The sequence below is a fragment of the Paramisgurnus dabryanus genome, chromosome 19 (assembly GCF_030506205.2).
Source record: "Paramisgurnus dabryanus chromosome 19, PD_genome_1.1, whole genome shotgun sequence".
NCBI classification, from domain to species: domain Eukaryota; kingdom Metazoa; phylum Chordata; class Actinopteri; order Cypriniformes; family Cobitidae; genus Paramisgurnus; species Paramisgurnus dabryanus.
Genome location: NC_133355.1, coordinates 7,769,731 through 7,782,134, shown reverse-complemented (window position 1 = coordinate 7,782,134; position 12,404 = coordinate 7,769,731). Strand labels below are relative to the sequence as shown.

The following is a 12,404-nucleotide window of genomic DNA, read 5'->3' as shown; positions in this document are numbered from 1 at the left end:
ACATGAATCGGCCCAGTGCTTACAGCCAGAACAAAAATGAATGTGCCAGAGCGAGCTGCGGGGCACAATCGGCTCGGTTAACACACGCCGATGCCGAGTCTGAGCCGCAGCTGCCGCAGGGCAGCCGAGCTCGGGCCGATTATACATGCTAGCTGGGCTTAACCTTATATTTAAGGTATTTCTTAGCTTAAGGACTTTCATGCAACCAGGCACAGATCTGGTGTACACTAATTTAAAACCTGCCGCCAGAAGAAGTGACTATACATCATCTTTGTGAAATAACATTGGTTTTTGTGTGTCTTGTCATCAATTGCATCACTACGTTGGCTAAAGCCCGGTGCACACTGTGAGATTTCAGCCACGATTTAGCTGTCTGGGACAAATTTTGAAATCCTAAAAGATTTCTGGAATCCCCGGCTAAAATCTGCCGTCTTTGATCGCTAGTTTGACATGTTCACAGACAGCCAATTAATGACCGTTGCAATCAAAATTATCCTCCGACAAAAATCTGGCAGTGTCAGAAATTTTGAGACACAATCCTGCTGTGTGACATCTTCCTACGACAACCGGCAGATCAAGAACCAATAGAAGCACAGAACCCGATGATGCAATTAGTACGGCGTCAACAACAAATCAACGCAGACAAATGTCAAAAAGAGCCAGGTTGACTATACAGCAGGAGGAGAAACTTGAGGAGTTATTGAAAGATAAAGAGTGTTTGTATGTGTCATCGCCACTGTACCATGATAGGATATTAATGAAGCAGCCTGGAGAGAAAACGCGCTGGAAATTCAAATGCCATGTACTCGTCTCCTTCTTCTTTTTATGCTTATTATTAAAATGAACAGTAAATGTTGTTTCGGTTTGTTAGCCTTCGCTTTAGCGTGTGTTTGCACAGCCGTCGTCGATCGATGACGTAAAACTGCGGACACGTTTGTTTGCGTGCGTCCGATTTTTAAAAGTCTTTTAACTCGTACAGTCTGACATTGATGGAAACTGAAATCATATAGTGTGACATGGACTTAACTACGATATTGATCGCACAGTGTGGCAAGCAACAATCCTAAAGGACTATTTAAAATCGCACAGTGTATACCGGGCTTAAGAATGTGAAGCGCAGTTGGCTGTCGTGACAGACTGCATCATGCTCTAATGTTCTGTGCCCAGTTGCATGAAACTCCTTAAGTGAGGGTTTCCCTGAGGGAGAAAAAATCCCTGAGGTAAGGGATTTATTTAAGAGCGTTGCAACAAATGTCTTAACTGTCACCCTTACCTAAGTGTTTTATACTAAGTATTTTACGGTAGTCTCTGCCAAAACACGGCAGCGGAGAAGCGGTTGCTATAGTTACAAAATCTCACAGCTCAACAGATGGCGGATTTGTGTACAATGAAACGTCGCAAATAACAGACTGTAATGTATCGCATGTATAAAACCTAAAAGTAAATCAGACTGGAAACACTTTAGATTGACAGACGATCAAACCGCTATTCTCCTAATAAATGTGCATCACTTTTCTCTTAGGGATTATTTCGATCAGTAGAAATGCGCGTTGGTACTTCATTTTCTTAAATAACCATAAAATCAGCCATCGCGTGTGACGTTAAGGGACAGGGCCCGGTTGCATAAAGCACCATAAGTGTAATTTTCCCTTAAGTTCACCCTTATGTTACCCTTAAACTTAAGGGTGTTGCAGAAAAACCCTTAAGTTTCTTCTGTTGCGTCTCCATGGCAACAATAGTATTTTATAACAACAAACCGTGGTCACTATCATGAAACACTTAACGATTACCCTTACCTTAGAGAACCGTTTAAGGGATTATATGCAAAACTCTTTAATTATTATCTTATAGTAGTTAAGGGGAATTTACCCCTTAAGTGTCATACTTAAGGGAAAAAACTTAAGGTGCTTTATGCAACCGGGCCCCCTTAAGTTTTTAAGGGAAAACAGGACTTAAGGACTTTGTAGCAACGCATAGCAGAACTTAAGGTATACTTTAGCATTTAAGGGTAAATACTTATTAAAAACCTTATGGTTCACTTAAGGGTTTTTCTTGCAACCCATTTTGAATTAAGGGTACCCTTAACCTTATATTTAAGGGATTTCTTAGATTAAGGACTTTCATGCAACCGGGCACTGGTTTATATTTGAATGAGATTTGACTGTTTGCATTGCATTTATGGATTTCTTCATATTAAATAATCGTATGGCTTCAGTTTCCAATACAAATTGTTTGTAATACTTTTATACTATTATTTTTCTTTGTGTCAATTTATGCTATAAATACCCCTGTGACTATACTGTCACTGGAGTGTTGTGTTTTAAATAATTGTGAACCAGTTGGGTTTAGGGTAACTGTGGGGTTAGATGCTCCATAATATCTTTTTTGGGCGGGCAGTGATTCAGTGATTCGTGTAGGTTGTCTACAAATTGGAAGGTTGGTGGTTCAATCCCCGGCTCCACCTGACCAAGTGTCGAGGTGTCCTTGAGCAAGACACCTAACCCCAGCTGCTCCCGAGACACACATGCACGCAGACACACAGACAGAGACACACACACGCACTTACGCACGCACTTTGTTCAGTCATGTAAAACCACAACATCTACTATAATAGTAACGTTACACATTTCATTCAATTTGAGGACACTGAATATTTATACTCTGTATTAATTCAGACAACCCAATACAATCAATACAGTTCAGATGTGTATTCCTTTCGTTTCTATGTTATACCAAGTTTAGCGAAAACACGGTGGTTCCCTTTCAGTCGGTCACTACGACGTCACGTCGTGACCGACGAATTGGGAACTCGCTTAGAGAGACCAATCTGCTTCGTTTACTACTAAAACGCCAATGAACTTGGCATTGAGATATTTGCATAATGCTGGCGCCGCCCCGCCAGGTGCCTTTATAAGCAGCATGTGCAAATAGGGAAATAAGCTTTTTCGCTTCGAAAGCCGGCTTTATCTGCTACTGAGAAGCTACTCTCTGCTCTTCTGGGAATGGTTGCTGAAGTTGATTGACAAGCAGTACTAACACAGCGGACGCTCGCAGTAATCCACGGCTCTGCATCTTTTTTGTTTTGAGTTTAGTGTGTGCGTTGCCTTCCCTGTGCGCATCATCAGCTGAGCACCTAAAGAGTGATTTCCCTAAAAGAGTGATACGTGAGAGCTCTGTGTCTTTTTAAAGGCAGCCACTCTCTCGTATATGCGGAGATCAGCGTCCTTTTCAGGATAACTTTTCGCCCGTGCGATCTTGGATGCGAGAAGTATAGGGTTCCAGTGACGGTCACGAGCGCTGTCTTCGTGCTCAGGCATCGAGCACTCCGGGGCTGCGTTCGTGGAGAGTTTCTGTTCTCTCTGTGTGAGCATAACCCTCTTGGATTGCGGAGACGACTGTCGTTTCTACGGGAACGCTGTCCGCGCCTTTGCAGTGCTGACGCCGCCATGGTGCGGCTGTCAAGCGCTCGCAGGGCGCCCTTCGCGTCACTACGCTGAGTAGGACGGAGGATGCGTCCTCCACCTACCGGCCTTCTCATCCTCAGCCGGTTGAGGCTCCGGTGGAGACTGCAGAGTCGTGTTCTATGATGTCTGCCGAATCCATTGGACCTCCTTCTGGTCCCGTCACTTCTGCAGCATCAGAGGGGTGTCCATTTTTCCTCCGAGGCAGAGTCGTTCCGGAGATGGCGGCCGTGCCCGCTCGAGCGGCGGAGACGGTAGAGTTGGAAAGGTTAACCCCTCTCCGCCCAAACCGTCCCGCCCACATGATTGGTACTTCGGAGCTGCTCGGGCCTCTCGGTCCTCTCCTCCTGTGCCTTTCTTTCCCGACGGCACGAAGAGCTGACGTGATTTGCGGCCGTCCGGCCGTTCAGCTTTCACCCCTCACCTCCCTCACCAACGGAGCCGCTAAGGGCGGGGACCCCTTCAGTGGAGCGGGATGCGTTCCTGGAGGGACCACCCAACCCTTCCCTCCCGTGTTTGTAGACAGTCGTCCGGTTACGGGCGCTGTCCGTCAGGCATGCGGAGAGGCGGCTTCAGCCCTGCACGCAATAACGTTGCTACAGGTTCACCAAGGATTTACGAGGGAGGCCGCGACCTTCAGTCGTGCGATGTCCACCACAGTGGTTCAAGATCGCCACCTTTGGCTGTGTCTGGCTGACATGACGGACGCAGGCGAGAACAACTTCTTGAATGCTCCTGTCTCACAGACCGGCCTCTTCGGCGAGGCCGTGGAGTCGTACAGCTCCGCTGCGCAGACTGAGGCGATCTCCTAGGTCATGCCCCGGCGAAGGAAAGCTGCCCTTGGTCCACCACGCCGGCTCCTCAGTCTGCCTCTCGCCGTCGGCGTCCTGCGGCGACCACCTCCGTTCCCCTCCTCGGACCCCATCTCGGCAGCGCAGGGGAACCGGTCGTCAGCAGCTCGCCCCGCCCGCTTAGCCGCTTCCCGTGAAATTCGGGAGTTTAAGTGGCCAGTGAAGGGCGACCCGGATTGGCAGAGGATCACTCTTCAGGAGATGGAGCTCCTTCCCCCGATAGAGGGTCGGGTGGAAAATCCTTGGTTTGCATATGTTCCACCGGCTGTTCGGCCCGTACCCACTTAACCACACATAAGAGTGCATTCCTCTTCCCTCTCTAGGTCTCCGGAGGATCGAGAGAGCCGTGAGCGGGTCCACACCAGCTCCCCTACCTCTCCTCTATCGCCAGCGGGTGACCTGAGGAGTCCGAGCTCTCCGCTGAGGAGACCGGACCACCAGCACCCTCATCGGAGTCTGCGCTCTCCGTAGAGGAGACCAGATGACCGTTACCCTCAGCGGGCTCAGGTCAATGTCACACACACATACTGTAGATGTTTATGCTGTCACAGCAGACGCACCGGCAGTCCCACCTGTCTCGCTTCGCTGCCCCACCGCGGGTACTTCGGTAGTGTCGTTATTTGTCCTCGTACGGTGCCTGGGTGCTTGGCTTCAGTTCCCAGCCCGTTTCGTTGGGTTTTACGCACGATCCGCCTCGGTTACGAATCCGGCACTCCCCAAAATTCGGGCTTTCGTTTCACTGTGGTGAAAGCGTCCGATGCACATGTACTGCGTGCAAAAGTCGATATCCTGTTGGCGAAGGATGTTCGAGCCGGTCCCTCTTACCGAGATGATGATGATAGGGTTTTTCCAGCCTTTATCTCATAGTACCCAAAATACGCGGCGGGTTACGATCGATTTGATTTACGCACCGGCTCTACGAAGGTGTTCTTTTTGGATGATAACGCCGAGGCTCGTATTTCAATATTCAGATCGGTTTGCAGCCTTAGACCTGTAAGACGTGTACTTTATGTGTCCATCTCCCCTCGCTTTAGACCGTTTTTTCGCTCTGCGTCATGGGGTGGGCATATTAATACTGAGTACACCATTCGAGCTGTCTCTCTCTCTCTCCGTGTCTCCATGTGCTAGTCACGGCATTAAAATATCAGAGAGAGAGCGTTGTTCGCATTCTGCTTTTATGTACGTCGACTTATAATAGCCCGTTCTTAGCAGACGTGCGCGAACACAGAGAGTTAATGCTTCGGCATCTCGCTCGTTTAAGTCTTCAGGTCGACTGGGAAAGAGCAACTTTGCCCCGTGCAGAGGATCCTTTTTCTCAGTATGGAAATAAGACTCGATCGACTAATTGGCGTGTTTTATAAGAGCGCGCAACCTAGTCAGTTCTGACTTGCCTCGGTTTAATTCGAGGGAAGTACGCGGTCCCTCTGAAACAATTTCAGAAGCTCCTGGACATATGACAGCATGCTGCGGCTGTGACACCGCCCGAGCTGCTTCATATGAGACCGCTTCAGCGTTGGCTTACGATCGAGTCTCGAGGAGAGCGTGGCACACCGACATACACCGTGTAAACATTACACCTGCGTGTCATTTCAATTTTTCCCCGTGGTAGACCCGGCATTTCCGATAGAAGATATGCCCCTGAGGGGTCTCCTGGCATTCTCAAGCATGCAATGCCCTCAGCACGGGATGATCAGCCACGTATGACGGGCTTGCAGTCTCAGGGGTGTGCATAGCACCCCAACTGCCGCGAGCGGTGCGCTGTATATCTGGGACTTGTACGCTCCGCTATGGAGATGCGAGGGAAGGATGTATTAGCCGTCACCGATAACATTGCGACTGTTGCGTTATTTACCGTTAAGGCGGTTTTGCGCTCTCGTCACCTGTCGCATCTCGCTCGTCATCTCCTCCTTTGGAGTCAGAAGCATCTGAGGTCCCTTCGTGCCATTTTCATCCCGGGTCGCTCAATACAGCGGCAGACGCGCTTCCCGAGCTGTGCCCCCGGCGAATGGCGACTCCACCCCCAGACGGTCCAGCTAATTTGGAAGAAGTTCGGTCGTGCGTAGATGGATCTGTTTGCGTCGCCGGACGATACCCACTGTTGCCTTTTTTATTCACTAACCGAGGGCAGCCTCGGCGTGGATACGTTGGCACACAGCTGGCCGCGGGGGATGCGTAAATACGCATTCCTTTCAGTGAGCTTTATCGCGCAGACACTGTGCGAAGTCAGGCAGGACGAGGAGAGCCTTTTTAATAATCGTCCGTACTGGACGACTGGGAATTGCTTTTCATAGTTAATGCTCCTCGCGACAGCCCTCCCTGGCGGATTCCCCTGAGGAAGGACTTTCTTTCTTTAGGAAGGGGCACATTGGCACTCGCGCCCCGACCTGTGGGATCTCCATGTATGGTCGTTGAGCGCGCGCAAGGTTTAGGTGATTTATCGCAAACGGTATCTAACACCATCGACGCGGTTCGAGCACTGTCCACAGATGGGCTTACGCGCTTAATGAAACCTTTTCGTCACCTGGTGCTCTTTGCAACGCGAGGACCCCAGAGAATGCCCATTAACATTGTGCTTTATATCTTCTACATAGGTTAGATGGTAGGCTGTCCCTTCGCCATTAAAGTTGATATCGCCGCTATTTCTGCTCGTCACTCACTCACTTATTAACGGCAGATCAGTTGGCCAGCATGATTTGATTATTACATTTAAGAGGCGCTCGCAGGCTAAACCCCTCGCGCCCTCCCTCTATTCCTCCTGAGACCTGTCCATGGTGCTGAAGCCCTTCAGGTCCCCCATTTCAGCCTTTGCAGTCTGCGAGTCTGAAGTTTTTGTCAATGAAACTCTGACCCTGCTAGCATTGGCCTCCATTAAGAGAGTAGGGGATTTACATGCATTCTCTGTTGACGATTCGTGCTTTAGTTTGGTCCTGCTGTCTCACTGAGACCCAGACCAGGCTACGTGCCCAAAGTTCCCACCACTCCCTTCAGAGATAAGGTGGTGAGCTTGCAAGCGCTGCCCCCGGAGGGAGTAATTCTTTCCTCACCAGGGAGGGCACGGAGAGCAGACTCGCAGGTCGGCTTGCAGCCTCCAACTGAGGCTCCTAATTGAGTTTCAGTATGGAAGGCCATCAGAGCAAAAATGCGTAATGGTTTGAATTGCTCTTCCTCCGATGCCTTGGCAGCCTTTGTTGCGGAGCATTGGCTGTCAGCCTCTCACTAGCTGTATTCTTACGAACCTACGTGTTTGGCTTGGGCTCCACATTGTGTCCCAACGGGTTCCTTTGTGAGTATTATTCCGTGGGGTTAATCCTACCAGCCCACGTTTCCCTTAGCAGAGCTCTGCTTTGCTTACACAGCCACGGCTGTCATTTTTACCTCAACTACGGTTGACTTTCGCCCACCAATAGCCCTTAATGGGGTGGTGGGTTCCGCAGCGTCCCTATACCGCTCAGATAGGGCGCTTCCCAGTCGCTGGCACTACTGTGGGGTTAAAGGAACATCTAGTGCCCGGCCTTCTGCCTTAAAACCTAATTCTCCTTCTCCTTAAGTGGAACCGGAGGGCTTTACGCAGACACTGGAAGAGGTCAGCCCTCAGTGGCGTTTTGGTAGGGATTCCCAATTCGTCGGTCACGACGTGACGTCGTAGTGACCGACTGAAAGGGAACGTCTCGGTTACGGATGTAACCCTCGTTCCCTGAAGGAGGGAACGGAGACGTCACGTCCCGTCGCCACAGGGCTGCTCCCTGCTGTTTATCGACTGGTCACTTTCTCCCGGCTTTCTCAGCGAAAAGAAGCTAATTTCCCTATTTGCACCTGCTGCTTATAAAGGCACCTGGCGGGGCGGCGCCAGCATTATGCAAATATCTCAATGCCAAGTTCATTGGCGTTTTAGTAGTAAACGAAGCAGATTGGTCTCTCTAAGCGAGTTCCCAATTCGTCGGTCACGACGTGACGTCTCCGTTCCCTCCTTCAGTGAACGAGGGTTACATCCGTAACCGAGACGTTTATCTGATAAAATAACCTTAGCGTGTATGTTTACCTTCGCATGCTGTCGTCTTGTCATATTTGTAGTGTGACCAGATTAGACGCTAGCTCTGACATTTTTGTTGTTAATGAGACATGTGTTCGGACCGGGTGCACCGCAAAACGTTAGCATGTTGCTAACGAGCGAAGTCAACTGAAATCAGCCAAAGCTGGGTAACTAAGACTGTACAACTAAATATAATGTAAACAACCTGTTGTGAAAACGAACTTTGCCGCGGCTTTTTAAAATGCCTCTGCTACCTGCTGCTGCATAGATCAACCTACCCTCAAAGATTCGCTCTGATTGGATTTCTTCCCAACTGTCCCACAAAATGAGTAGCTCTGATTGGATCTCTTCTCCATTCGTCCCTCCCTAACATTTTCGTCTTATTTTTATTCGTTGACTAAAGTGTCAGTTATATTTCGTTACAGTCTTCGTCATCATATATGATTTTATTTAGTTTTTATTTAGTTTTCGTCCGTGAAAAGGTTCGTTGACGAATATTTTTCGTCATCGTCTTCGTCAACGAAATTAACACTGCTTTGTAGCTTTTTCAGTGCAAGCCCGTTTACCAAACAACTTTGTAACTATTTGCTTACTAGCACATTGAAACGCAACTGAGTATATCTACATATGAGTAATCATATTAACAACGTTGTCTGGCAAGTTTATTGTATTCGTAATTGTGTATATTAAAGTTGTTTTAAAGTATTGAGGTAAAACATATAGATACTAACCTGAAACCCCAAGCGCTGTAGCGATCGATCTAAACGCATTCCCTCTTGCGTTGCGGTTGGTGTAAATGGCCACACCCACTGCATACAGCTCTGGTCTCTCTTCCCAAAGATCCACTAACTCCTCTTCTTTCTGATTTGTCCAGAAACCTGCCATTTTTACTTTAACTTTGCCACACTCAGCCCCTTTTACTACCCGTCTTTTCAATGGACTTGCCTCGTCGTCATGGCAACGTTTCGCAGATACGTCAGAGTTTGTTTGCGTTTGTTGGAAAAGTATACCACACTGCTCAGACAGTCCACGACGCTACAAACTATGTTCAGTCGGGTGAAAACAGACTCCGACCAACACCAACAGACACAGACAGGGGTATCACACTGGTCCAACAAACACCGACAGACGCGTCTGTCAGCGTCTGTCAGCATTTGTCTGTGCAATGTGAATTAGCCTTTATTTGTGTTTTTGTAATCGTTATAGTAGAAACACAATAAGGGGCAAGCGTGATAAACCTATCAATGTTTGTTTACAGCCGCCGCCATTACTCCCTCACGTGTTGAACATGAAAGCAGTATGTGTGCACACACGAGTGATCCTGTGTTTAATAAACTTGCTATGCGGAGATAAGCGCCTAGACGCAACTGAATAAGGATTGTACTGTTTGCAATGGTGTTTTTTATAAGAATACCAAAAAGCCTGACTCGTTTGCGTATGTGCGCTCGCATCGCATGAAATGTTTGACGGAAGAACAAAAAAAACACTCGCGTCTGGAGATACCGGCACACATTCCCAAGTAAATAAGGATTTAGATGTCATGGTTGGTGCATTCGGATGAAACAACAAGGAATGGAGAGACTGGATTGTGAATTGCGTATCCATTGACTGCAGGAGGCACGAGTTATGCATATGGATGTCTCTGCTCGTTCACTTCAATGACGCGGGGGTGTGGCGATCTCATCTCATTACAGATAAACAGGTAACAAGAGAAAGACGGTACTTCTCCTCCTTCTCATACAGTTTACTCCGAATGACAATATCTGTTTTCGATCTCACTTACATCATTTAAAAGCTGACTTCCAAGCATTATGTAGACATTTATCTTTTGTTTCTATGACATATATTCGTTAAGTTACAGTTAATTTTTCTGACGCGTCTCTGAAAGGACTTCACTGAGGGAGAGAGAACAAAAAGTGCATCATGTTTATTTTCTTAATTATGCGAAAAGCACAACATTCTGTTTTTATTGGGAGTGGACAGAAAAGAACTAGACACTTTAACGTTTTAAATGATGTATAAATCATATCTGTATGTCCAAAATCAGCAGAGTTATCTAAGTCTCTTTGCGGAGTGAATGAAAAATAAAGAGTTTGCAGCGCCCACAGTCGACCCCAGAGTGTTAACTCTTTCACCGCCATTGACGAGATATCTTGTAAATTAAGAGAAAACGCTTCCCCGCCAATGACGAGTATTTCCATATTTCCGCAATACCGCTATTATCCACAAGGTGGCGCCCTTCCGCAACTTTTTAAACGGAAGTATTGCCCTATGGCAAGCGGCTGCATGTCCGTGTCTGTTTTAAAGAACGCTCTTAATGGGATCTCTATGAAAAGTCCGTCACAAAAATGGAATTATCTCTGCTTTTTGCTCAAAATGTGGTGATTTTGCAGAAACCTACCCATATTCAAAAGCTGAGTACAAAAGAACCACTTAAGGTAGGATGAAACGTTTTTTTTTGTTTGAAAGCAGAGGGTCTGTTCCTTCATTTGGTATATTGTATGTTTATATATTTAAAGAAGAACATTTTCTGGAAGGCATTAAACTTTGGTGAAAATCATGGAAAAACGCTGGCGCTGGCTGGCAACTTTTTTAAAAAACGAGTTAAATATAAAAAAATTGCTATCTCAAACATGGAGAGGCTTCTTCGTGATCTCAACTAACAGATTCTGCAATAAAACGAAAATAAAAAATGTAAAAAACGCTTGGGTTACTCACGTAACCTCTGTTCCCTGAAATAACGGGAAGGAGCATTTCGTCAGTTGCTGACGCTATGGGGGAAACTCCTGTTTACTCCGTGATTGAAGCATAATGGATAACGTCTGTAAAAATTACAGACCTATGGCGTTCGAGCCCGCGAAAGGGGCGGGACTATGCCCTATAATAGTCCGAAAAAAAGCGCCATAACTCACTTGCATTCGACTGAAGCCAGTAGCCGAATGAAGCTCGCTGCATAGGCGTTTGTAGCATGGCCAACTACGCAATGCTCGTTCCCGTTATTTCAGGGAACCGGGGTTACGTGAGTAACCTAAGCGTTCCCTTTCAATACGGTTCACTTCGCATTGCGTCAGTTTGCTGACGCTATGGGGGAACGTAATCCCATCACGCCGTGCATACACAACGGACTGAAGTGCCTTACCGGAGAGACACTGTATGTGGCCCTTTATCCAGCATATTCACAGCTTTTAGGCAAAGTGTAAGCACCATATAAAATGTTAACGCGCATACGGTGGGGTTTTAAACGCACCGAGAAGCACATAACATAGCACAAGACGGCAAGATCAGAGAGCATGCAGCGGGTGTGCGAGAATTAAGTAAGTCCAGAGTCACGTTGGTGAGCTCGCTGAGCGCACCCCGATGTACACATAAAACACATGAGCGTGCATGGTTAAGCCGAGAGAACCTGCGCTTGTAGGGCAGGGACGTCTAAGCTGTAAAATCTGACAAACGTAGACGGCGAGGACCAGCCGGCCATGTTGCAGATATCAAGAATAGATACTCCTGTAAACCAAGCCCATGATGAAGCCAACTTCGCGCAGAGTGGGCTAGCATCATAGCTCATTGAGGAAGGCGTGAGCCAGTGCGATGGCTTCAACAATCCATCTAAATAGCCACTGTTAGTAACTGGCATACTTAGTGAGTGATCCCCGAAGCTCACGAACGGCTGATCTGACTATAATATGCGGCAGAACGGTTCCTAGTGTGGGATTATACAGATACCACAATAGTGGGAACCCAGATGAGCCCTTGAGCGCATCGGGGATGCATATACAGTAGGTAATATTATAGTGCACAGGTCGGTGAGCTTCCCAAGCGCGCCGTAAATGTGTACTGACAATAAATTGTGTGCACACGGGTGAACCCTTCAGTGCACCGTGAATGCGTATAGATAAATCAGTGCACCGAACGCGCCGTGAATGTGTACAGATATGATTGATGAACATAACGGTGGGTATCCAACACACCGTGAACACAGATGAACAACCACAGTGTGTATGTGTCACAAATGGATAACACAGCCGTGTATACAGGTGAGCTTCTCCAAGCGCATCTGTAGTGTAT

At 47.6% G+C, this 12,404-nt stretch overlaps 1 protein-coding gene across 1 annotated transcript in view; it reads right to left on the bottom strand.

Moving 5' to 3' along the window:
- Nucleotides 1-12,404, bottom strand: part of LOC135776640 (nuclear GTPase SLIP-GC-like) — a 166,387-nt gene that overhangs the window by 109,586 nt on the left and 44,397 nt on the right. The gene's annotated exons all lie outside the window — the stretch shown is intronic.